The 25039-nt window shown below is 52.2% G+C and overlaps 1 protein-coding gene across 13 annotated transcripts in view; it reads left to right on the top strand.

Annotated features, from left to right (window-relative positions):
• Positions 1-9455: 9455 nt before the first annotated feature.
• LDLRAD4 (low density lipoprotein receptor class A domain containing 4) overlaps positions 9456-25039 on the top strand; it is a 387098-nt gene continuing 371514 nt past the window's right edge. For 3 of the 13 annotated variants that reach the window (XM_072823219.1, XM_072823232.1, XM_072823226.1), the window contains exon 1: positions 9457-9822. The gene's annotated coding sequence lies outside the window, so the exon portion shown is untranslated. Of the gene's footprint in view, positions 9823-9914; positions 10025-10693; positions 10717-10811; positions 10915-13156; positions 13272-19392; positions 19459-25039 lie in introns of those variants that run through there. The other 10 variants (XM_072823333.1, XM_072823344.1, XM_072823246.1 and 7 more) reach the window with 8 other exon arrangements.

The raw sequence follows: 25039 nt of genomic DNA, 5'->3' as shown, positions 1-25039 counted from the left end.
CGGGTCCTTTTTTCTTTCAGATAAGCCTGGCTTGGGGTTTATCAATCTTATTAATTGTCTCAAAGAACAAGTTTGGTTGATCTGTTCTACTGGTTTTTGATTTCTATATCATTGATTTCTGCTTTACTCTTTATTATTTCTCTTCCCTGGCTGGGTTAATGGTTTTTTTATTTGCTTTTTTTTTTTCTTTTCTCCAGCTCCTTTAGGTTCAAGATTAGGTTGTGTATTTGAGACTTTTCTTGTTTCTTGAGGAAGGCCTGTATTGCCATACACTTCCCTCTTCCCCACGTTGATGCATCCCAAAGTTCTGAACTGTTGTGATTTCATTTTCATTTGCTTCCATGTATTTTTTAAATTCTTTCATTTCTGGCTGACCCATTCATTCTTCAGCAGCATGCTCTTTAACCTCCATGTATTTGTGATCCTTCCAAAGTTTTTCTTGTAGTTGATTTCAAGTTTTAAAGCACTGTAGTCTGAAAATATGCATGGTATAATCTCAATCTTTTTGTTCCAGTTGAGATCTGTTTTGTGACCCCGTATGTGATCTCTGGAGAATGTGCCATGTTCACTCGAGAAGAGTGTGCATTCTGGGACTTTAGGAGGAGATGCTCTGAATATATCTGTGAAGTCCATCTGGTCCAGTGGGTCAATCAAAGCACCAGTGTCCTTGTTGATCTGTTCAGATGGTGTCCTCATTGCTGAGTGGGGTGTTAAATTCCCCTACTATTATTGTATTGTTATCAATGACTTTCTTTAATTTTGTGATTAACTGGTTTCTGTATTTGCCTGCTACCAAGTTAGTGGCATAAGTATCTATAATTGTTAGATCTGCTTGTTGGATAGACCCTTTTAATATGATAGGGTGTCCTTCTTCATCTCTTATTGCAGTCTTTGGTTTGAGAAGGAGGGCTACTCCAACTTTTTCCTTGATGTCCATCGGCACGATAAATGGTTCTGTGCCACCTCACTTTCAATCTGTCGATGTCTTTGGTTCTAAAATGAGTCTTCTGTAAGCAGCATATTGATGGGTCTTTTTTTTTTTTAATGCATTATGATACCCTAAGTCCTTTGATTAGAGCATTTAGGCTACTTACATCCAGAGTAATTATTGAAAGATATGAATTCAGTGCCATTGAATTACTTGGAAAGTTTCTGTTCCTGTAGATTTGTCTCTATTCCTTTGTGGTCTTTGTTGCTTTCGGGCTCTCTTTGCTCAAAAGACCCCCTTTAATATTTCTTGTAGGGCTGGGTTAATGTTCACAAGTTCCTTTAGTTTTTGTTTGCTCAGGAAACTCTATCTCTCCCTCTCTTCTGAGTGACAGCCTTGCTGTATAAAGTATTCTTGGCTCCATTTTTTCCCATGTAGCAACTTGAATATATCATGTCAATCCTTTCTGGCTGCCCGGTCTCTGAAGACTGCCAGCCTTATATGTCTAGGTTAAGGGCCTCTTGTCTTGAGCTGCTTTTAGGATTATGTGTATCTTTGACATTTGCAAGTTTCATTATTATATGTTGAGGTGTTGACCTATTTTTATTGATTTTGAGGGAGATTTTCTGTTCTTACTGGACTTGATTGCTTGTTCCCTTCCCCGGATTAGGGGAGGTTCTCACCTATCATTTGTTCAAAGAAACCTTCTGCCTCTTTCTCCCTTTCTTCATCTTCTGGGATTCCTATTATCCATATATTATTTCTCCAAGTCTCCCTTCGTGATCCAGTAGTAGTCTTGTTCTCTTCTTTTCAGCTTCCTTATTGTCCATCATTTTATCTCCTATGTCTCTGTCTTTGGTGCCTGTTTATCCTTGTTTTTATAGCTTCCATTTGGGACTGCATCTTGGTAATAGCATTTTCAATTGTAGCCTGACTAGATTTTAGTTTTTATTTCTACAGTAAGGGATTCTCTAGTGTCTTCTATGATTTTTTTCTAGCCTAGTTAGTATCTTTGTAATTTTCTTTTTAAAATTCCAATTCAGGGATCCCTGGGTGGCGCAGCGGTTTGGTGCCTGCCTTTGGCCCAGGGTGCAATCCTGGAGACCCGGGATCGAATCCCACATCAGGCTCCCGGTGCATGGAGCCTGCTTCTCCCTCTGCCTATGTCTCTGCCTCTCTCTCTCTCTCTCTCTCTCTCTATCATAAATAAATAAAAATTAAAAAAAATAAAAATAAAAAAAATAAAATTCCAATTCAGACATCATATCCATATTGATTAAATCCCTACCAGTGAGTATTACATCCTGTTCTTTCTTTGGGGCGAATTTCTCCATTTTGTCACTTTGTTCAGAAAAGAATAGAAGAAAGAAAGTGTTAAGACAACAATAAGAACAATGGTAATAGAAAAAAAAATCCAAAACAAACAAGAAAGAAAACAGAACAAAGCAGAAAACTAGATCCTGGGCATGTTTTCATCTCTTGTTACAAGAAACTAGATCTGAAAATGGGAAAGAAAGAAAAATTGATATATACGTATGTTAATAAAATAAAATACAATGGAAGGAAACCAAAAATAACATATATAAAAATAAACAAAGAATAACAAAAGAATTGAAAAGATAAGAAAATAGCTGAAAAAATAATACTGAAACCCTAACAAATACCCCCCTACACACTGTATACACTATTTTCCCTAAGAGCTGAAGTGCTGCGGCCCTCTGTGATGGGTTAACCTGGTGGCAGCCAGTTGTTTGTGCTGGACTTCTGGGGGAGGGCCCTGCTGTGCTGCCTCTCGCATGCCCTTGCCCTTGTGGAAATGGGCCTTGCTTGCCAGGGCGCCAGGCTCAGTGCAAGTGGCTTCAAATTCTGCTTGGGCCTGTCTTGCTCCCCGGAGGCTCTAAGCAGTGGTCGGCGGCCTCCACTCTGTAGCCCCGGAACTGAAAGTTTGCGCCTCCCTCTTGTCAGTGAGTTACTCACAGCAAAGCAATGACTCCCTGGTTTCTATCCAAGCTCTGTGTTTACCTAACCTGTGACCAAGTGTTTTTATCTCAGCTAAGCAACTGAGTTTCAAGAGTCAAATTTTATGGACTCCTGGGGCACAGATCTGTGCTGTTCCTCCCGGGGTGGGGGTGGGGGGTTCCCCATGCTTTTGCCTTTTGCTGGGCTCCTGCTTGGAGAGCAGTCCCTCGAGCATGCAGCGGTTTGCAGTTTATGGCAACAGACAGTAGAAAGCTGGCACCTGGATTCAGTGGTTTTAGCTAGCCGCCCCGCTCCTGTGCCTGGGAACTGTGCCACTCAGACACCTCCATGCTTCTCATGACCCCCGGGGCCCTGAGACCATACTGTCCCCCCCGGGACTCTGCCCCACTTCACCTCCCGAGCACCGTTAAGCCAGGGACATTGCCCACTATAGCGGAGTTCCCAAAGTTCTGTCCCAAAGTTCTGATTTTATGCTCCGCTGCTTATGATACACGTGGGAGCACCTTGAGCTGGCTTCCTCCTCTATATCCTCCCACATATTGCCTCAGATTCGAGTCTCTACACCTCCTACCTTCCAGAAAGTGGAAGTCTCCCCACCTCCTAAGTTCCGATAGCTTTTCTATATGTAGAATCGCAGCGGTTGTTTTCTCAGCTCTCCTGTTGATTGCACAGGAGTTCTGGATGGTTTGATAACTATCTCGCTGTATGCGTGGGACCAGGTGAATGTAGGGCCCCCTATTCCTCTGCCACCTTAACTCCTCCCTGCAGTGTAAAAACTCTTAAGCTGCTGTGTTGTCTTGCATTATAGGAGTGTACCACGATTTATTTATTCTTTATCCACCAATGGACATTGGGTTATTCCCAGTCTTTTTCTTTTTAATATTAACGGATGAATTGGTACTAACATTCTTGTACGCATATTTTGGTGGACATTTGCACAAATTATCTTGTGCTCTCTTGGGAGTGAAATTGCTGGGTATGCAAGTTCTAGTTGTTCCACATCTTTGTGAACATTTCAAATAGCCCGTCTTTCTAATTTTTGCCATTCCAGTGGGTATGCTATCTCATTATAGTTTTAATTTACATTTCCTTAATGACTTGAGTACATTTTCATGTGTTTATTGGTATTTAGTATCTTCTTTGCTAATGTATCTTTTCAAGTATTTGCCCATTTTTTTGGGGGGGACACCTTTCCTTAAGGAAAGCTAGATTGAGGGGGGTTATGTTCTCTCAAACAAGCAAAGACAGGGAGATACACCTGTGTATGATTCTTAATCAGTCAGGGTCAGATCACAAGACTGTAAGTGACACAGAATGAGGATTTATTACAGGCAATAGCAAGAAGCCCATGGAAGCCACTGAATCTGGGTCTGGCAGGCCTGGAAAGTGGGTAGGAAAACTGACCAGGAAGTGGCCAAGAGGAAGGACAGATTGGCACACACAGGGACAAAGAAAGCCCACAAAGCCCACAAAGACAAAGAAATCGTGGCTGTCTTTCGTCCCTTCAAAGTCGGTGACACAGGCAACCTGTAGAAAAGGCTGACAGCCTTCCCCACAAGGCTATTGCACATTCCCCCTGACCCAGGACAAAGGGGAAGGGGAGACAGCAAATCAGGGACATGTGTGGGCCTCACTGTGCCTTTGGTCTCTGCTTCCCTGCAGGAGACCAGCCACTGCTTACTTCTTCTGACAGCATCCCTAACCTGTATTGTATTTATTTGTTTGTTTGTTTGTTTTTAAGTAGGCTCCACCCTGGGTGTGAGCCAACATAGGGCTTGAACTCATGACCCTGAGATCAAGATCTGAGTTGAGATAAAGGGTTGGATGCTTGATCAACTAAGCCACCCGGGGGGATCCACATCCCTAATCTGTATTTTAAAAAAAAGATTAAGGAAGAGAACTTAGGTGATATAAACCAGCTCTAACATTTCATGAAATGGATAGTTTCTTTTTGGAGGACTGCAAAACGGGGCAAAGGTAAGAAACTTTTGTAGGCTAAAGTGTAAAGAAGAAGGAAAGAAACAAGTGGGAAATACCTGACTGGCTTGTTTGAGGTAAGAAGGCCCAGCATTGGCTGTTAGCTGAGGACTGGCTGACTCCATATACTGCATTTCAGGTCAGGGAGACAAAACTTAGACAAGTTTTCCTTTTGCTGACGGGGCACACAGGGCAGGAGTGCCTCCACCTTGGTCCTAGATATTCCAACCCCTGGAACACCAATAAGAACGGGATTCTCGGAAGCATGGCTCCAGTACGGCTAAATTATCAGGGTACACAATCACCGGAGAGCCTGTCTCTGCTGGCAAGGAGGAGGACTAAAGGAATCTCGTATTTATGGAACACGTTCTGGGCCAGTTACTGTGCTTGACACCTAAACATGATAATTAACACCCTAATGGGGAGCTGCCTGGACCAGGTGTCAAGAAAGCAATGGAGTAGGGTGGGGCTGCGGCAGCCACTCCACACTCTGATTTTGGTCATGCATCACATGCCCAAAGTCCGGGAGCTGCCATCCATCGGTGAGCCCTGAGATGCTCCGCCCCAGTGTGGGCTACTTGGGGGCCACTGGGCACCGGAAGAGGCCGAAACAGAGGCAGAAGCTGAAGTTGTGAACTGCTGTGGCCTTAACAGACTAAGGACATTTTACTGTATTTTAGTAGTTGTAAATGGTTTGAAAATACATGCGTCATTGGCCAGGAGTTGTTCTATCATTTTTTTTAAGGAATTAATTAATTAATTAATTTAATTTTTTAAAGTAATCTTTATACCCAATGTGGGGCTGGAACTTACAACCCCTGAGATCAAGGGTTGCGTGCTCCCCTGACTGAGACAGCCAGGTGCCCCGTTGTTCAATCATTCTCCCCAACCGACGTATAGACATCATACATAAATCTGTCTGGATGGATGGATAATCTTTGAAATAATCATTTACATTTTTTTCTTGCTATATTTTTCCTTTTCTTGTACCCTACCCCCTGCCCTTCAAGGAGAAAGCACAGATACTGTTTGTTTTCTCCAGGAAGAGTATTGCAGCAAGGCTGAAAGCAGAAGTTGCCTGCAAAATATTTTCCGTTCTGTCTTTTGTGATTTTAAACTCAAGGGGAGCAGACTATATCACCCCAAAATATGTCTCTTTGGCATAAGGATTATTTTAGGCTGATTATTATTATTATTTTAAACAGCAGACATGAGAGAAGCCTTGAAAACCAAGCAGATGTTACCCTTTTGTAAGAAACATTTGCATGTGTAAGAGGAATCTCCATTTGTAAGGGCGCCACCCTCTTTCTACTTGGAAGACAAGGGTGACTCCAAAAACTGTGTCAATGGAGAAGGCAAGGACTCACGTGTGCATCACAACCCTCCCCCTTGATTACTGTGCTTTTCCTGGTCACTGCCCATGACCATCTCCACCTACCAGCATCTTTGGTCTTTAGCTGGAGGTGTTACCTGAGGGCATGGATTGGGCCATTTCAGAGAGTTATTCAGTTTTCTTGGGTCTCTCCCATGTACAGGGGGTCAGGTGGGGGGGGGGTTGGCAAGTTACTAAATTTTTGTTTTTCTCTGGTTGATCTGTCTTTTGATTACAAAAGTGTCTTATTCAAGAATCTAGAAGAGTCGTGGGAAACTTATTTTCCTACCACACAAAACCCACATCCATAGAGGAGTAAAATTTGGGGGTTCTGGAGCAACAAGGACAGCAGCATCCCAAAGATGGTAATAAGTATATAGATGGGGACATGGCCAGCCTCCCAACAGACCCCATGAGGTAGGAATCATTACCTCTGGTTTACAGACCGAACTCTGAGACGGTCCGATGGTGCAGAGTAACATGATGAAACGTGCCCATGACATCATTGAGAAATATGGGACAGATCCTTGTCTCCCGGAGCTGAGCTCATCCATGAACTCTGCTCCTGAGTATTTCTACAGATTGGGACTCTCACTTCCCCAGAAGAACCTGCAATGCAAGCTTCTCTACCTCATTTCCTTCTCTCCATTTCTTATTTAAATTAAAAAGTACAAAGATTAGTAAGGATCCTTTTGGGTAGCTTAGGTTTCATCTCAATGTTATACATGAGATCCAAATAACAGAATTATGTTCTTTGGTTCACATGTCTTTTGTGGTCAGTTGGGCCCGCAGACTCTTTTTTTTCAACATTTGTTCATTGTGGTGTCTAAATGTGGTCTCTCTTCTGATGGGATGGGAGGTCCCAAATGTGGGGCAATGATCGGGGTAGAGGCTGGTGACACTGGTGGTAAAAGAATTGACGTGAGGCAGAACCAAGGAGATGGGCATTACTGAGTCCACCTCAAGGGAGCAGTGGGCAGGACAGCAGAGGAGAGGCTGTCTGCAAGGAGGCCGTGGGCAGGAGCGGGGGAAAGGGCAGAGGAGGGGGGGAGAGAGACGATCTCAAGCAGGTGACATCCAGCGCACAGCCTGTGAGGGGCTGGCTCTCACACCCCTGAGATTGTGACTGACGAGAGCCAAAAATCAAGAGTTGGGTGCTTACCCAACTGAGCTACCCAGGCACCCCATAGGTGGGGGGCCGTCTGTAAAGCGGGAGGATGGAGAGGCATGGCGAAGTATGGACTTCTCCCTTGCTTGGTAACTGTACCTGGCTGTAAGTAGCCTTTGGTTACTTAGGGCTCGTGGATATTTCGAGGCGGGGGTCACCTGATGGACGCGTGTGTGTTCAACCAGGTGGCTGCCAAGGGCCCGTTCTGCGTCCCATTGCTCAAGCCCGTTGCCTAAGAACTGCCTCTCCACTCGTGTTTGCCCTTTGTAGTTTAGTCTCCTTAGATGACTGACCGTCTTCGGAATAAGAGTTGACCAGGTAGGCGGGGACGGATTTATACTGAGAAAGAATGTTCCTCATGTCCCACGCCTTGAAACCACTTTCAGTTGATTTGCACCCAACTTAGTGATATTTTATCTTGTTATTTACTTGTCTATCCTGATACCAGGCTCCATTCATTCCCCAAATTTCTCTTGAGTCCTCAGTGTGAGGGTGAGGGTCAGGCATAGTTCTGTGGGTTGGGAATACACATTCTGCCCCGCTCTGAGCGAAACAGTCTCGGTCTTCTACGCTGCAGACTGGATCCCCCCCGGAGGGTATGTGATAGGTTGCTAAAGGGCAGGGAAAAGCTCATGTAGGATTGTGTTGAATTTTACAGAGAATGAACATAGATCTAAATGCCTCCAAGTCTCCCATTGCCCGATGTGTGTGTACGTGTGTGTAGGGGTATGAGAGGGAACAGGCAAAACGGAAAACAAATACAGGGAGGACCAAGTGGAGAACTCAGGGGTAGGTTTCTCCCATGGCTATTTTCTAGAAATAGAGATAGAGACGTGTAGTTTCTAGTTATAAATTAAAGAAGACGAGAAAAGTCAATGCAAGATTAAGATTCATCATAAATGATAAAAGTGAGACTTTAAAAACTCAGCTCTCGATTTAAAAAGGTTAAGTTAGGGCGCCTGGGCAGCTCAGTCAGTTAAGTGGCCGCCTTCAGCTCAGGTCATGATCCCAGGGTCCTGGGATGGGGCCCACATCTTGTGCTCAGTGGGGAGCCTGCTCCTCCTCCCCCTCCCTCTGCCCCTCCCCCTGCTGGTGCAGGCGCATGCTCTCTCTCTCTCTCTCTCTCTCTGAAATAAAGAAATAAAATCTTAAAAAAAATAAAAGGGTTAGGGATCCCTGGGTGGCGCAGCGGTTTGGCGCCTGCCTTTGGCCCAGGGTGCGATCCTGGAGACCCGGGATCGAATCCCACATCAGGCTCCCGGTGCATGGAGCCTGCTTCTCCCTCTGCCTTTGTTTCTGGCTCTCTCTGTCTCTCAGTCTTTCATGAATAAATAAATAAATAAAATCTTTAAAAAAAAATAAAAAAGAAAAACTCTAAACTTCTAAAAAAAAAATAAAAAAAATAAAAGGGTTAAATTAAACACAAGGAAATCATGCACAGTTGAAGTAGAAAAATAAATTGTTTTGTGGTATTAGAAAAAAACATTTTCTTCTTCATTGTCCATGGATAGTTTGTCAATTAGAAAGAAAAAGTCAAGGATGCCCAGGTGGCTCAGTGGTTGAGGGTCTGCCTTCGGCCCAGGGCGTGACCCCAGGGTCCCGGGATCGAGTCTCACAATGGGGCTCCCCGCAGGGAGCCTGCTTCTCCCTCTGCCTGTGTTTCTGATGAATAAATAAATACAACTTTTTTTTTTTTAAAAAGGAAAAAGTCCTATTTCTTTCTACCCGAAGAGGGCAAGATCACAGTTTCTCCAACCCCATAGCATGGGAGCTGCCGTTAGTGTGGTGTGCATTCATGTCCATGAAATCTAAACTAGTAAGTCCGGGTTTGTCAGGTTCTGATAACCCGTATTCAACACTTAGCTCACTACTCATTTAATAAAAGTTTACCGTAGCAGCAGGTTTAAAGGTGTCTTCGGGCTAAAGGTCACCTGCGGGCCTGGGACCTGGGCCTCCCTGGAGGTGCCCCCTCGCTGGGGCCCAGCCTTACTGACCTGGGAGTGGAAGCTGCTGTAGGTAGGTGGCAGCACGCGTACGCTTTACACTAGCCAGGAATTTAAGCCCCATGTCTGCGGTGTGGGGACAAGCGACTGAATCTTTATGGCCTCCACCCTGTCCTCTGCAGAACGGGATCGCGGCGGCTGCAGCTCCTGTGCATGGGGTCCACCCGGTGGGCCGCTGTGGCATCAGCGAGGGCTGGTCGTGCTCCGGAGCCGTCACCGGGATGGGGCGGCCCCAGCTCTTTAGGGGAAGCTGCCATAAGCCTCCATCTCGCTCCCTGAAATGTCACTGACACATCATTCATAGATTTCAAGCGATTCTCTTCTCTGACACGACGCGAAGTTGAAAATTAATGCGATTAGCTGTGCGTCTCCCAGGTCCTGCCTGAAGCCCCAGGTTAGTGTCCCGGGAGCTTGCGGGGGGGGGGCGGGGGGGTCAGCTTGGGCAGAGCGGAATGTTCTAATTTCGGGGACTGTAATAAAATTGGGTGAAGCAGCCCCGGGCTCCTGGGTGCGCCCCGGGAGGCCGAGCCCCTTCCGCGCAGCGGGACGCGGGCCCCGAGGAGGGAGGGTCGTCGGGTCGTCGGGTCCCAGCCCAGGTGCGCGCCCATCCCCCCCGCAGGCGGAGGGTCCCTAACCCCGCGGCCCCGCGCTGCGCCCCCTGCGCCAGGCCGTGCGCCTCCCTGTGGGTCGGGGGTCCCGCTGCGCCTGCGCCCCGACTGCGGGGTCGGGGCCGGGGTTGGGGTCGGGGTCCTGCGGGGGGCGGGGCCGGGGTTGGGGTCGGGGGCGGGGGCGGGCCTCGGTCAGGGCCGGGGTCGGGGTCGCCCCACGCAGCCTGGCTGCCCGCCGGGTCTCCGCCGCGGAGGGGGTCGGGGTCGGGGTCGGAGCCGGGGCCGGAGCCGGGTTAGGGTCGGGGTCCGGGCGGGGGTCGGGGTTGGGGTCCTGGGGGGTCGGGGCGGGGGTCCCTCCGGGTCCGGGTCGGGGCCGGGTCTCCGCCGCGCAGGGGGCCGGGGCGGGAGGCGGACGCCGTCCTGGAGGCAGGACCCCGGGGCAGGCGGCTCCCCCCTCCCTTCCCCTCTCCCCCCTCCGTCCTCCCGCCCAGAGGCTGCGGGGCGCCCGGGGATCCCGCGCAGGGAGGGCCCCGGCGGGGGCGGGCGCGGGGGCGGGGAGCCGGGGTCAGGCCGCCTCTTAAAGGGCCCGCCCCCCGCCTCCCCTCCCTCCTCCCTCCCCCCCGCCTCCCCTCCCCCCTCCCTCCCCCCTTCCCCTCTCTCCCCCTCCGCCGGGGCCGCAGGTGAGCGCAGGGGCGGCCGGGGCGGTCTCGGCCGCGGGCACGGGCTGGGGGTCCTCGGGCCGACGAGCCGCCCAGCCCCGCGCCTCCCCCGCGGCCGGCGGCGTCCCGGGGCGTCCTGCGGCGGCTGCGCTCGGGGCCGGGGGACCGCACCGCCCTGCCCGCCGCGGGGGCCGCGAGGACCCGGCCCGGGGAGAGCAGGTCAGCGCCGGGGGGGGGGGGTGCCGGGGGAGCGCGGGGGGCAGGTGGGGGGGCCGTGCTCGGCTGGGGGCGCTGCGGGGGCCCGGGGCGCTGCGGGCGTGCGGGGGGCAGGTCGGGGGGCCGGGGCCCGTGCACGACCCGAGGGGTTTGCGGGGGTCCGGGCGCCGCGGCGTGCAGACTGTAGGTCCGGGGCCGTGCACGACCCGGCGCGGGGGGAGGGCTGTGGGGGCGGACAGCGCGGGGCTGTGCACGAAGCGGGCGGTGCAGGGTCGCGGGGCCCACCCCGTGTCCGGGGCCCGAGCTCCGGGCGCGGCGGCTGCAGGAGGCGGCGGGAGCGCAGCGGGTCCCCGCGGTCCGGGGTCGGGGTCGGGGCGTGGGGGCGCGGCCCCGACTGCAGGCGGCTTCGGGGCCTAAAACTTTGTTGGGGAAGGAAGGAAGCAGGAAGCGGGGGCGGGGGGGGGTGGGCGTCCGCTGGCTCCATCCTTAAATGTTTTCCCCAAAGAGTCCTTTAATGAGCCAGAACTGGGTAATTTCGATTTGCTCCTTTTCTGCGTCCCGTGAACACCTTCCCTTTCCTTGCGACTCCTCTGCCGTCAGCGGCCCGCCCCGCCCGGCCCGGGGTCCCTGCGCTACCTGGTCACCGACCTGAAGGTTCAGGGCGATCCACTATGTGCCGGGTGGCGCTCACCACGCCCCACTATGTGCTGGGCCTGAGCTGCGCGCCGGGAGGGGCCGCAGGTGCCCACGCCCAGGGCCGCTGGAGCAGGTGCCTGCAGGGCTGGGGGGAGGTCGTGGCCTTCTGGGCCCCCGGGGCTGGCACCCGGCTTGGCGCCTTCCTTCATGGCTGGGACTAGGAAACTTTTCTTTAAAAAGGCCCTTTCCTTGGGATGCCCGGGGGGCTCAGCAGTTGAGCACCTGCCTTTGGCTCAGGACATGATCCTGAAGTCCCAGGATCGAGTCCCACGTCGGGCTCCCTGTATGGAGACTGCTTCTCCCTCTGCCTGTGTCTCTGCCTCTGTCTCGGCCTCTATCTCTGTGTCTCTCATGAATAAATAAATAAAATATTTTTAAAAAAACGGCCCTTTCCACTTGTTTGGCCAACAAAGACAGTTTTGGATTTTGTGTCTCCCCTGGAGCTTCTGGACGGAGCCGTGAGTTAACAGGGAAGGTTCCGAGAGTCTGCTCTGAGAAGCAGTCGTTGCGTCAAGCTGTGTTCTGCATGTTGTGTATGGCTATTTAGTCCTTTGTAATATTTTTTTAAAGATTTATTTATTTACGATAGACATAGGGAGGCAGAGACACAGGCAGAGGGAGAAGCAGGCTCCACTCAGGGAGCCTGACATGGGACTCAATCCCTGGTCTCCAGGATCACACCCTGGGCCAAAGGCAGGCACTAAACCACTGAGCCCCCCGGGGATCCCCGTCCTTTGTAATATTTATGTAGACTTTACTGTCTTTCATATATGTCTTCATACTCTGCACAGTCCTTTTGCAACATATTCTTTGCGTTCAGGAGAGGATCATAAGGTCAAACTTCACTCATTACACAGACGAGTGAGTAGATCTGAGTGTGTCCCATCCCGTGCACATTTACTGAATTGTAGTATTTGGTTTCCTACCACCCCTTGAATGCCGGGTGGTTGCCCTTGCAAAGCGGTGCCTTTTAAAACTCGGGTAAATCCCTCATGATGTTTGAAAGCTTAGTTCTCTTAAGAGAGTCTCTTTGCTATCGGCATTGAACACACTGTTAGGAATTAGGGCCAAGACCGCCAATGCCAGAAAGGGTTTGCTGTAATGGAGTTGTAGCTACCTTCCTCCCTTGTTTTAAAAGACCCTTTTAAGTTCTTTAAAAGACCCTTTTAAGTTCTTCTCTTGCCCTTGGAAGGGTTTGCAGTCATTGGCCATGGTTCTAGTTCATGTAGGTTTCTATTTACTATGGAGAAGACTTTTCCCACAGGGTTTTAGGGCTGCCTCTCGAACCCTCTTGGGGGCTCGGTTTGCATGACCACAGTCCTGCAGAGGAATCCAGCCGGTGCCACCTGCTTATTAAGGGATTTTGTGCCAATTTGTTGGCACATAATTTGAGAATCAAAGCCTCCCCTTGCCCCCCGCCCCCACCATGGTATACACGTATATAGACAACTATTTCCCCCTAAGTGCTGACCGTGTTCTAAGAATAGCTTTCTTGCCTGGCGCTGAGAGCGAGGACCCGTCTGCAGAGGTGTTTACAGTTTGGGACTGTGCTGCAGTCTTGGTTGACTGAACGGCGAGGCAGGGAAGCCTTGCTGCTCCTGGGACGCTCTCTGTTCATCTGGGCGGCAGGAGGGGCGACCCCAGCGGGACAAGGGGGTGCAGCGGTGAGAAGGACTTGCTCTAAGACGGTAGTTTCTGTCCCGATGTCCAGTGCGGACCCGTAAGCCCGGTCTGGATCCCTTTGCTCTCACCCAGCCATCGGCCGCCCGGCCCCCCAGCCGCGGTCTAGGCTGGACGGGATTGCTTTGCGCGTCCTGTGGAAGCCCAAACGCTCTCAGGGCTGGGGCGGGGACACGTGCTGTTGTGACACTTACTAGTCACATATTTCTGGTGGTTCCTGCCCTGTTTCTCTTCATGTTTAGTCATCTAGGCTTAGGGGGTTTCCACGATGTGTCTGTAGGGTTAGGAGAAAAGGACGAAAACTCAAGGAGCAACAGCTACAAAGAGATTATTCCCTATTTCCCTATTAACCTGGAAAGTTTTTAGAAATGTTAAACACGCTTGATGTAGACACGTTACTATTAACTGTAAACAGTAGCAAGATTGCCATGTAGCCCCAGCTTGCCCTTTTCTCCCTTCTCCCTCCTCCTCCCTTCCTCCCTCTAGTCCTCCTGTCCTGTCTGTCCATCAGTTTGTCTGTCCTTCCTCCCTCCCTCCCTCCTTCTCTCTCTTCCTGTCTCAGAAAACACTCTGGAAGCCATTATTTTCTGGTGTCAAAGTGACTTTCTGCCTGCATGGGATTAGTCAGTCTAGAATTACATCTTGACCTATATTATGGGCGCGCGTGGAACGTGAATCTTTTAAGATAGGAACGTAAAGTTTCTGCCTACTATTTGAGAATTTAGGCCACGACACTCGCCGCTTTTTTATTTTTATTTTATTTATTTATTTATTTTTTCCGCCGCCTTTTTAGAGCAGTTTTGCGCGTTACTTGTTTCACCATTAGGCAACGAAAGCAAACCACCCCGAGCACCTGTACTATTAATCGCTACAGAAATATTGCATTCGCATTCCCAGTTTCTCTTGTTTTTTCCTCTATCATAGAAGGAGTTGAAAGTAGTGTTTGTGTTGTCTCCTATCCATGTGATTTAAGTACGGATTGTTTTTCTTTGAATTTCCACTGAAAATGGCAACTTTGGCCTTTTAAACTGTTTTTGCGAGGACTTTTCTTTCCACCAGGCTTGTTTTCCAGATAGGTCTTGGAAATCACGAAGAACACAGCTATGATTTCTCTCTTGATTGGCAGCTGAGAGCTTTCCCGAACAAAAATAAGGCTATGCTGTGCCAAATGGTTGACTTTTCTAGAATAAAAACTCTAAAGGGTATGCAAAAAGTCCTCTGGTTAATATATTGGCATTCCCAGAACCCACTAAAACTCCGGCAGCCTGCCAGACACCACTTAATGAGGATGCAGAATGTCTGGCTCAAATCCCCATGAGCAGAAGGGGGTGGGGAGCTGATGTCCACACCCTTTATTAATTTTTAATGACTGTACTTTTGTTTTGCGGGTTTTGCTCTGTACCCTCTCACGACTGACCCCCACCACACCACCCCTTCCCCATCCGCTTATTTAACTCATTTACTTGGCACTGGAAAAATGTTGAGAACCTTTCAAGGTTAAGAATCCTGCCAAGGGATCATTTCTGTTTGCATAGGTTCCTCTGTTGCTGCTTTTCTTTCTTTCTTTTTCTCTGCCCTCTTACCCTCCCCCCGCAACCCTTTTATAGAAGAGGAAGAGGGAAAAGGAACAGAAAAAGAGATGACAACTCTTTTTTTTTTATGATGCTTTATTGTCTGCTGGAAGAGAACCGTTTACGAAACTTTAAGTTTGTCAGACAGTTTATATGACAGTGCAAGTCGGTGCTTGCCAAGCTCCAGACAGATTGCTAATGTTACATGACAGGGATAAATAAATTACCGCTGTCTGCAACACGCTCGCTCCGCAAGCGCACTCTGCAGCCGGCGTCCAGGCGCTGCGCCCCGGGAGCTGCCGGCCCTGCAGCTGGGAGGAGGCCTCCGCCTATCGCCTGCGGTTCTGTGCCTTAGTTCGGAAATGAGAAGGGTGTGTCTCTCGCTTTTTATTTTTGGCAGCGCTGCAGGGCAGCAGAATGCACGGAGCAGCTGCGGCCTTCCTCTGCCGGGCCTCCTCCCCCGGGCCCCCCCACAGTCCTCGCTGTGCGCCGGGGGGCACGGCACCTAGTCTTCCGCCCCTGACCTGCTGCGGACAAAGCAGAACTTGGCTCTCAGCTGCCCCAGCCTGAGTTTTCTCAAAGCCAAGTTCCAAGCTGTTTACGGTTGCGTTCTTCGTGCGCAGGTGCAGGCACGGAGAACAAATTGTCTGAGATAAGTGTGTGCGTGCTGCGCCGGGAGGGGGCTGGGTGGCACTCCTTGGGCACAGTGTGCTTTCATCTCCGGCAGTCTGGGTCGTCAGCTGGCACGGTGACAGGTGTAATGAACTTAATGGTCTCGCTCTGGTTGTTAGCGGACACGCTGCTCGTATTACAAAGCCGCCTCCTAAGCTGGGCCCCTGCCAAATGACTTGGTCTTCTCTTTGCAGACGGGACTCGGGGCTGGACTCCTCCAGGGACGTTAGGGTCAGGAATCGGGTGGGTGTGAGCGACATCTGCGTGTCCTCACCCTGAATGGACCCAGGACATCTCTGCAGAGTAGAGCCATTGCATGCACTTTGCAAAAAGGGTCCCTCCCGTCCGCCCCGCGGAGAGGTGCCGGCCAGGACCCGCGGTGTCGGTGTGCGGCCTCCTTGCCCCTGGGTCTGCAGGGTGGCAGGCTCCTGGCTGTGGCCGGCCGGTTCCGTGCACAGCCACCATTCTCAGAAATGGGCCGGGGACAGAGCCGGGCATTGCTCCCACTGTCTCTGCCTGGGCTGGGGAGGGCACTTCCATGGTACAGTCTCCTGGCTTCCCGAAGGCCAGAGCAGAGAGTCTCGGCAGGAGGCCAGGCTGCTTCTGGAAGGGCTCCTGGGCCTCCACGAGGGCACTCGGTCAGAGACGAGGGGCCGCGCTTCCAAACGCTTGCAGAGCTCTGACTGCGTGCCAGGTGTTCTCAGGGTGGCCCGTATAAGAACTAATTCCGTCCTCAGTGCAGCGCCGTGACATCTGCCACCAGCCCCGGCCTGCAGGAAGGCCCCGCAGCCTGCCAATCACCTGGGGGCCTACTTCTGTGAGAAATAGCTGGCGTCCGACGCAGCCCCGGCCTTCTTGCGCTTGGGGTCTGGGCTTGGACCCCGGGCTGCCCCAGGTGGGGCCGAGCTGGCCTTGGTTCAGCAGGGACCACTCACCAGCGAGGCGGGTGGCACCGCTTCTGTCCCGGGGCAGGTCCCAGTGGCTGCTCCGACAGCAGGCACCTCTCGTCCCTCCCTGCCTTGACCTGTGGCTCTGGCCGTGCCTCCCTCACCGCCCGTCCCCACTCCTGTTTCTAGCCTCTGCTCTGCGGGCCTGTTGTGTTGGCGACAAGAGCCTTCGTTTTGAGAACTGGACCACTGGGGGCTGTGTTCTGTCCACGTCGAACCTTGAGTCCCGTGGAAGACAGAGGAAACGGGGAAGTGGCAGCCGTGCTGTTGGCTGAGGTCTGCTCCGTTCCGCAGAAACCGCAAACCTCTTCCGGCGGTCCGGTGTGGGCGCCTGCCCTTGGAGCCATAGGGCCTGCGGGGGCGCACTGAGGCGCTGGAAGACAAGGCCCTCCGTCTGCGGTTGGGGGGGGGGTGCTGCAACGGGCCTGCGCCGTGGGTTCTTCAGCAGAAGGATCCAGCTCATCCCAGGGCACGTTGTCCTACCAGGTTCATTTCCCTTTGCTTCTTGCATTTGGGGTGGAAAATGGAAAACTAGTATCTTTAAGACTCTCCGTTTTGATCCACGAGGACCTAGATTAAGCAACCACACATGCCAACGTGTACCTCTTGTGAAGTATTGGCCGTTTTGGACGAACCTAGGTGTGTAGTAGGATCACAGCGCCTCAGGAAGCCCTCGGGAGATGCGGCTCCCTGGATCCTGGCAGGATGGCGCTTCGGCTCTTTGCAGACCCGGGCAGCTGGGCAGGAACAGGAGCCCATTGGCGGCCCTGAGCGCAGCCAGGGGACCAGGGTGGCCGGGGTGCCTGCGTGCAGGGGCCTCTGATCCCCGCGGCCTCCCGGATGGGGGCGGGCGCAGTCCTCCTCGGGGTGGTGCAGGCTCTGTAAGGGCCTGTGTTCGCGCACCGGCAGCTGTGGTGCACCTGCGCCATCGCCCCCGTGGGGCCGGCCCTGCCACCGTGAGCTCGGACGTGGACGTGGGCCGGGGCCGCGGCCGCTGGTCCAGCATGCCCGCTCTGCAGAGCCCGGCTTTATTTCACACTGTCCTTTAGGCCCGGCTGCAGTGACTGTCACACACCTATTCTCTGGAGTCCCCCCTTTTCCTGGTTACCTTCTTACTGAAGACAATTAGGGAAATGAAACAAAGAAGGAAAAAGAAACAAAGAAGGAAATAAAAATGACTAAAATCGTCTTTGATTCCAATACCTTTAGAAGATCTCCATTAATAGTTTAGTAGATTCTAGGCTCTTTTACTAATATAGAATATGCACAGAACTTGGTTTTATTTTTATTTTTATTTTATTTTTTAATTTTTATTTTAATTTTATTTTTTATTATTTTTTATTTATTTTTATTTTATTTTTATTATTTTTTATTTATTTTTATTTTATTTTTAATTTTTAATTTTAATTTTAATTTTAATTTTATTTTTTATTATTTTTTATTTTTAATTTATTTTTATTTTATTTTTATTATTTTTTATTTTTTATTTTTATTTTTATTTTATTTTTTATTTTTTATTTTTAATTTATTTTTATTTTATTTTTTATTATTTTTTATTTTTAATTTATTTTATTTTATTTTTATTTTTTATTTTTATTTATTTTTATTTTTATTTTATTTTTTATTATTTTTAGTTTTTAATATTTATTTTTATTTTATTTTTAAAGTATTTTTAATTTTATTTATTTTTATTTTTATTTTATTTTTTTATTATTTTATTTATTTATTTATTTATTCATTTATTTAATGCGCAGAACTTGTATTTATGCTTATAGACTTCGCATTTTATCCTGAAGATTATTTCATGTAATTTCGATATTCTCTGAAAACTCCACTGCCGATGACTATGACACTCTGCTCTATGGTTATATTATTATCCTTAAAAAATCTGTTTGGGACATTGAGGCCCTTACCAGTTTTCTGTAGTATAAATGGTGCTGCGTGGAACATTTTGATTACATCCTTTGGACAGAGTCCTAGATGGGAAGACCACGGGCCTAAGACCTTCTAGAGGGTCCTGCAAGAGGATCCCCAGCTTGCTTTTTAGAAAGGATGGGGCGTCGGGCACTACAGAGATAGGGGTGGCTGCACCCTTGCCGATGCTAAGTATTGTCATGAGAAAAATCTTTGCAAATTAAATTTTCCTTTCCATCCTTTTAAGAATCTAGGTCCGTATCACCTGGCTCATAGGTGAAGAGGGTTTGCTGTTTGCTTCAGTTTTGTTATGGGCAAACACAGTGATGCTGGTGGACGATCTCATCAGGGAGGAATAGGACCTCTGTGTGACTTTGGATTTCAGATAAATGGTACGGAGGTAGGTGAAGGACACTAAACAATCTAACATATTTGAAAATAAAAGTAGAAGCCGTTCTGGCCCGGGACTGCACCTGCCGTCCCCCCGCTGTCCTCGCCCGGCCCTGGAGGTGACCTGGACCCACGGGGAGCGAGGGCCAGGAGGGAGAGGGCTCAGTCGCCAGCGGCGGGGAGACCCTGGGGCGTCTTGTTCGGTCACTTCCCCCGTTTTGAAGGACAGCTTCCTGTGATCACACTCTTCCCTGGCTTACCCCCCAGGGAATGCCTACGTAAAATTCATTCCCTTACGTTCGACCTGATGGCTGGTGCACAAGGCTTGATGTCGGTTCCCCCGCGGGGGTTCTTGCTCCTTCCTTCCACGGACTGGGGGCTCCTGCTTCCAGCTGAGGCCTGGCCCCTTTGGAGGCTGCCGAGGGCGGGCGCTCACTGACTTGTGTACTTTGACCCCCCGCGTCCGGCTCGCTCCGCTGGCCGGATGGTGAGAGGCCAGATGTGTTTTAGGAGGCACAGGGGAACGCTTCGTGCTGCAGGTGGAGGTGACATGCGCAGTGGGATGGCTTGAAAGATCGTTTCCCTGCTACTCTGGGCGTTAAGCCCCTTACGGAATTTAGCCTCCGTCCTGTTGGCAGTTAAACGTGAGACTCCAAATCCTCGCTTCTAAACTAGAGGTAGGTGCTGGGATTCAATTTTTTTTTTTCATCTGAAGAATAATGTAAAAATAATATTGTACACGCGCCGTCATTGCTACGTGACCATGGAGCACATTTAATCCAGAAAAATCACATTTGTTTTCTGATAAATACAGTTGGATGTTAAACGGAGCCGGAGCTATTTAACGGACCCCTTGGTGCATCGCCGGGCGGTGTGGGTGCGGGCTCCTGTGGTCATAACGTGGTGCACGGTCGCATCTTAGACGTCGGGCACTGTGTGCGCTCAGGGGACTGCCTTCCGCTGGGGCAGGTGCGGCCTGGCCAGCCCGGGATGCGATGTCAGCCGGGGGGGCTGCCTCTCGGGGGGCTGTCCTCCCCCTCCCCAGCATATCTCCCGTGCTTGGGTCTGGCCGAGGCCTTGGGCGGCCGTGTGACCTTGGGCAGGCCTGTCGGCCCTCGTCCCTGACTGCCTGCCCTGCTTGCCCCCATCTAGGGTCTGAAGCGGCGGGAATGGGGTGATGCACGTAAGTAGCAGGCGGGGGAGCTCAGTGAGCTCTGGGCCCAGAACCTGCAGCTGTCCCTGAGGCACCGGGCTCTGGAGACGCCGGCTGGCCTAGTGCGCCCTAGCTCCTGCCCTCAGGGCCCCCGGGCGCCTGGACATCCAAGGCCAGCGGGCCCCGTGCTCGGGAGCAGCCGGGAGCAGAGCGGGTGGCTTCGGCCTGCACCTGCACGACGCCTGGGCCGGCGAGAGAACGCGGCTCATGGTGCCCGAGGGGTTGGGGGACTGGGGGCCCGGGAGCCAGGGGACCTGGGGGGCCGTGGTCGCCACTTAGCTGCTGTCGCTGGTGCGAGGCCTTCCCCGAGCTGCAGGCCGGGATCGATGCTCGGGTTTAGGCGGTGACACGTTCTGAGAGGACTGCTTTGCTGGCCGCAGAAGTCATGGTCAGGAGGCTGAGGCCGTTTATTCACACACCGAGTGGGGGCCCAGTTTTAGGGGCGCAGGCCTCTAGGGGATGTGCAGTTAGCGAGCCAGGGCCAGGGGCCACAGGGGTCGGTGAAGACGGCTCTTCCCCTGCCCCCAGAGACGTGAGCGCCAGTCACCTGTGGGTGGTAGCAGCGAGGCAGCCTGCCGGTGGAGAGCCAGGGGTCGGGGCGGGGGGAGCCAGGAGCCAGGAGGCCGGGGGGTTGGGGGCCGGGGGGTGCAGCTCCAGCCTCGTTCTCTCCTGGGTTCAAGGAGGCTTTGCTGGAGAGCCTGGGAGGCCCAGGAAGGGTTCTGGTAGGTTCTGCAGATCTGCAGTGTCCACCTGTTGGTGGCGGTGGAGCTGTGTCCCTCACACTGTCTTGCACGCTGTGGGCTGTGCCGTGGGTCCCACTGTGGGGTTAGCCCTGGGCCCTGCCTTGGAGGCCGCGGGCCACTGCTGAGCACGGGCGCTCCTCCCACGCTGTGGAAGCCGCCTGGCCGTGACCCTTGGTCTGCGTCCCCGGGTGCTGCGGGCGGCCACACGGTGCGTCTGTCCCACTCCCTGAGGCGCCCGACACAGGGCACCCACGCAGGCCCAGAGCCCCAGCGCCTCTTGCTTGGGACGCCCCGTCCCGGGCCTGTTGGCCCATGTGCTGCTGCTGTGTCGTTGACAGACCTGGGGGAGGCTGGGCCCCGGCCTCCCGGCCTCTGTGCGAGGCCCGCCCAGTGAGGCCGCCGGGTTTCCCTTGCCAGTGAGCGCAGCGCGGCCCGAGCTTGGAGCCGCCTGCCTGTGTGCGGAGCTGGCAGGCAGGACCCCTGTGCCCGTCTTGACGTCGGGTGTGCGGCTGACCCTTGAACAGCAAGGGCTGGACCTCATGGGTCCCCTTATGCACGTCTGTCCTTCTGTGTGTTTTTCTAAATTCCGTAAAGTACTATGAATTCAATATATTTTCTCCTCCTTGTGATTTTCTTTTTTAAAAAATAATTTAAGCGATCCCTGGACCCAGTGTGGGGCTCAGACTCATGACCCCAAGATCAAGAGCCGCCCGCCCTCCCCGATGAGCCCTCCTCCTGCTCCTGCGATTCTGCTTGTGACACTTTCTTTCCTCTTACCTTCATGTAGTACGTGTAACGTCTAGAAGTGTCGCTTAGCAGTTGACGTTGTCGGTTCTGGCCAACAGGAGGCTGTTAGCAGTTGCGTTTTGGGGAGTCCACGCGTCTGCATCGCCCACAGCCGTAGAGGATCTCAGCCCCCAGCTCGGAAGTGCAGACTCCGCCTAATGGCCTGCCCGGCGTCTCCAGCGCCCGCGGTGCGCGTCCGAGCCCACGTCTGAGGATGATGCCCGGGTCCGCACCACGCCCCGCCGTCCCTCTGGTTTCCACCCCCTGCCACTGGGCCACCTCGGTGGCGGCCCTCCCGTCTGCCCAGGGACCCGGGTCCTCCGTGACTCGGTTTCTCAGAGCTTGCCTCCATCCGTCAGCAGCTCCTATGTCTTCCGTCTCCTAAATCTGCCCCAAATCTGCTCCCTTGGCACCGGCGTGGCTGCTGGCAGGTCAGGGCATCCCCTTCTGCCTCAGGCCAGAGTTTCTGGACTGGCCAAGCCCTGTACCCCAGGAATTGAGCAGCTTCTCTGCTGGGTCTCCTGGCAGCCCTGCCTCTTGGCTCCTCCCCAGGGGCCTTCGTGGTCACTCTGCGGAAACCCCCCATTCGGTGCTCAGTCTGGTGACCCTCCCCAGGCCGCTGCCCCGGACCTTGGCCCTGCCCAGACCCGGCCCCGGCTGCTCCCCCTGTCCATTCACGAGCTGGTCGTTAACCCCTACACTGGAAAGCAGGTGTGGGAGGGCAGGCACGCTGCATTGCCTCCCGTTCCCAGGTGCCCAGCAGCACCCAGGGGGTGCGGTGTGTGACGGGTGAGCCCGGGCAGGTGCAGGCCAGCAGGGGACACGATGCCCCTGGGGTGAGCGGCCAACTCCCGCCTTGGTGGGGCCGCTTGGGGCTGCCGGGCTCTTACCCAGGTGAGGCCTGAGTGCAAGCCGACGGTCCTGCGGAAGGGCTGACGGGCAGCAGCACCAGGGAAAGGGGTGCGGTCACCCCTCCCACCTTTGGCTCCTTGGGATTTTCTCCTCATCTGCATTAAAGCTCTGGTTTGCTCCTTTAATCCCAAAGTAAACTACCTGCGAGGAGCCAGGAGAAGCAGCCGTTTTCCAGGTGGACTCTTGCCTTCGCTCTCTCCTCCTCCATTTAGCTTGCTAGCTAGCTACATCACGGATGAATTAGATACTATTTAATAGATATACATTTCATAGATATGTTTATCTAAATATATATTAAATATATTTAATAGCTATGTTTCGAGAAAATTGATAAAGCTGCAAGAGATCATCAGACTTCTTGATTTTACTAAATCATCACAGGTACATCCTTTCTCTCCAGACCGCGTGTCTCTATTAGAAGCCTGATTGCGCTCAGCTGTTTTTTTTATTTTTATTTTTTTAATTTTTAAAGATTTTATTTATTCCTGAAAAATAGAGAGGCAGAGACGTAGGCAGAGAGAGAGAGAAGCAGGCTTTCCCCAGGGAGCCTGATGCCAGATTCAGTCCCAGGACCCCAGGCGCTCAGCTGTTTTCTTCTGTTCTTGGGATCAGGAAAAGTTCAAAATGGAGAAAATCGTGATCTGTGAATCTCTCTCCATCTTTTTGCAGAAGACTGAGCGTTCGACGGTTACCTGGAAGTCTGACTCACCTCCCAGGTGTCCGACTGTGTTTTTATTCTGGGATTAGTACGTCTTCTTTAGTTTTATTTTCTTGGCTTGGATTTAAAATCCACAAGGGTGTGAGAATTAAGTACCTAGCCAGAACGGGGCAAAAATCCCAAACAAGACCAATTCCAGATTGTGGCAAGTAGGACAGCGGTTTGTTTCCACAAAAGGTCTCGGCCCGCGTGATGGAGCCACACGTGCTAGCCCTGCGTGCGATGGGAAGGGCAGCTGCCGACGGGCCAGGCTCCGTCCCTCCCGTCCAGGCCACGCAGCTGCAGTCCTGCCCGAGCGGCCCCTGCGCACGTCGGGCCTCGACCGCCTATGCTCTGCTCTTTGCCCCCACCGGGGATCTGATTGAAAGGACACAGGCACAGGGACCTCCATCTAGAAAACAGACCGGAAGGCATCGCACCCAGACGTTAAAAATAGATGCCTTCCAGCGCAGTGTGAAGGGCGACTTAAAAAAAAAAATTCCATCTTTTCACCTTTTCTGCATTTTCTCCAACGATCATTTTCATAACAAGAAATTTCCCCGTGAACTTGATTTCCTCGGGGTGTGGAATAAGAAGTCAGGTTCTGAAAAATTGCGGAAAACAATCCGATGTGTGTCTTTTTAAGCATTTTGGAGGCGTGGGGTGGAGTTGCTATGGGGATGGTGAGGTTTGCTCTCTACGGAGAGTGGATCCATCTGGCACCACACGCTCCCTGAGCCAAGCCGGGCCGTCCTACGCGCCGCAGAGTTTCTCATTAGATGTGGAAACAATTATACAGAGAATCATGATTCCGTCTTTTTTCCCCCCAGATCACCATTTAGCTTCCGTCTCAGGGCAGTACACAATGGGGACCTGCCCCCACGCCCACTGCCCTCCGTGCCCGTTGGCCCCTCCGAGATGGGCGCCCCGGTCGCAGCCTGAGCGGGCAGCGGGGTGCACAGCGTCGTCCCTTTATCGTGGCTGGAACTAATTCCCTTTTGCAGAAGTGCTGGCATCTCTTTGAGGGGCATTGCTTTCATTTCGGCTCGCCCCGAAACCACAGCCCCCTGCCCTCCTGCACGTGCGGAGAGCCTGAGGTCCCCCCTCAGCTAGCGAGGGACGGGCTGCAGTGGTCTGCTCCGGGGGCATGCTGGGGACACCGAGCACACAAATACAGTTCCGTGCCACATTGCATGGAGAGTGAAGCAAAGCGATTAAGCAAAGCTGTGGGCTTCTCTGTCCGTGGGTCCTCAGTTCCCGCCGGAGGACTCATGGGGGTGATGTCGTGGTGGAGACGTCGGCTTGCGGATGGCTGGCAGCTGCCTGGCTGGAACCGACGACATTCTCGGACCCTTGCTGGGGGCCCTGAACTAGGCATCTGGGACCCTGCGATGTTGCTCTCCGTCTGCGTTGGGGCGCGTCTAGCTCTGGCTCGTCCACCTGGAAAATGGGGGCGGCGGTGCGAAGAGGGTCAGGTGTGTCTGCTTTTCAAAAGGTGTGTTGCCTCCACATCCTGCCCCGGAAAGAGTCCCCGTGTGCCCCGTTGTCCTGCCCGCCTCCTCTGAGCATCTGGCAGGACACGGTCTACGATGTCGTGGATGGCCTGTCAGTACCTTCAGCGTGTAGCCTAAGTGCTTGTGACGATGGACTTGTAGACGACCGCCAGCTGTTTCATTCTTGCCTCGGAGACAAAGGGGATGATTCCACTCAGCCCCAGGACCAAGTGGAACTAGGGTGGTTCCACTTAATGGAAAAAAGCAGTTGGAAGTCATTCAGGAAACACGGATTCCTGTTCCCAGCTCTTTCTCCAGGCAGCATTGTCCCCCGAGTCGCTCAGGGTCTAGTCCTTCAGCAGATGGGATTGCTTGACTGCCCTGGGCCAGGCACCACGGACACCCGAGACGCCC

This window comes from Canis lupus, chromosome 1 (assembly GCF_048164855.1).
Source record: "Canis lupus baileyi chromosome 1, mCanLup2.hap1, whole genome shotgun sequence".
Classification (NCBI taxonomy): domain Eukaryota; kingdom Metazoa; phylum Chordata; class Mammalia; order Carnivora; family Canidae; genus Canis; species Canis lupus.
Note: the sequence above shows the minus strand (reverse complement) of the source record. Positions and strands in the feature narration are given on the sequence as shown.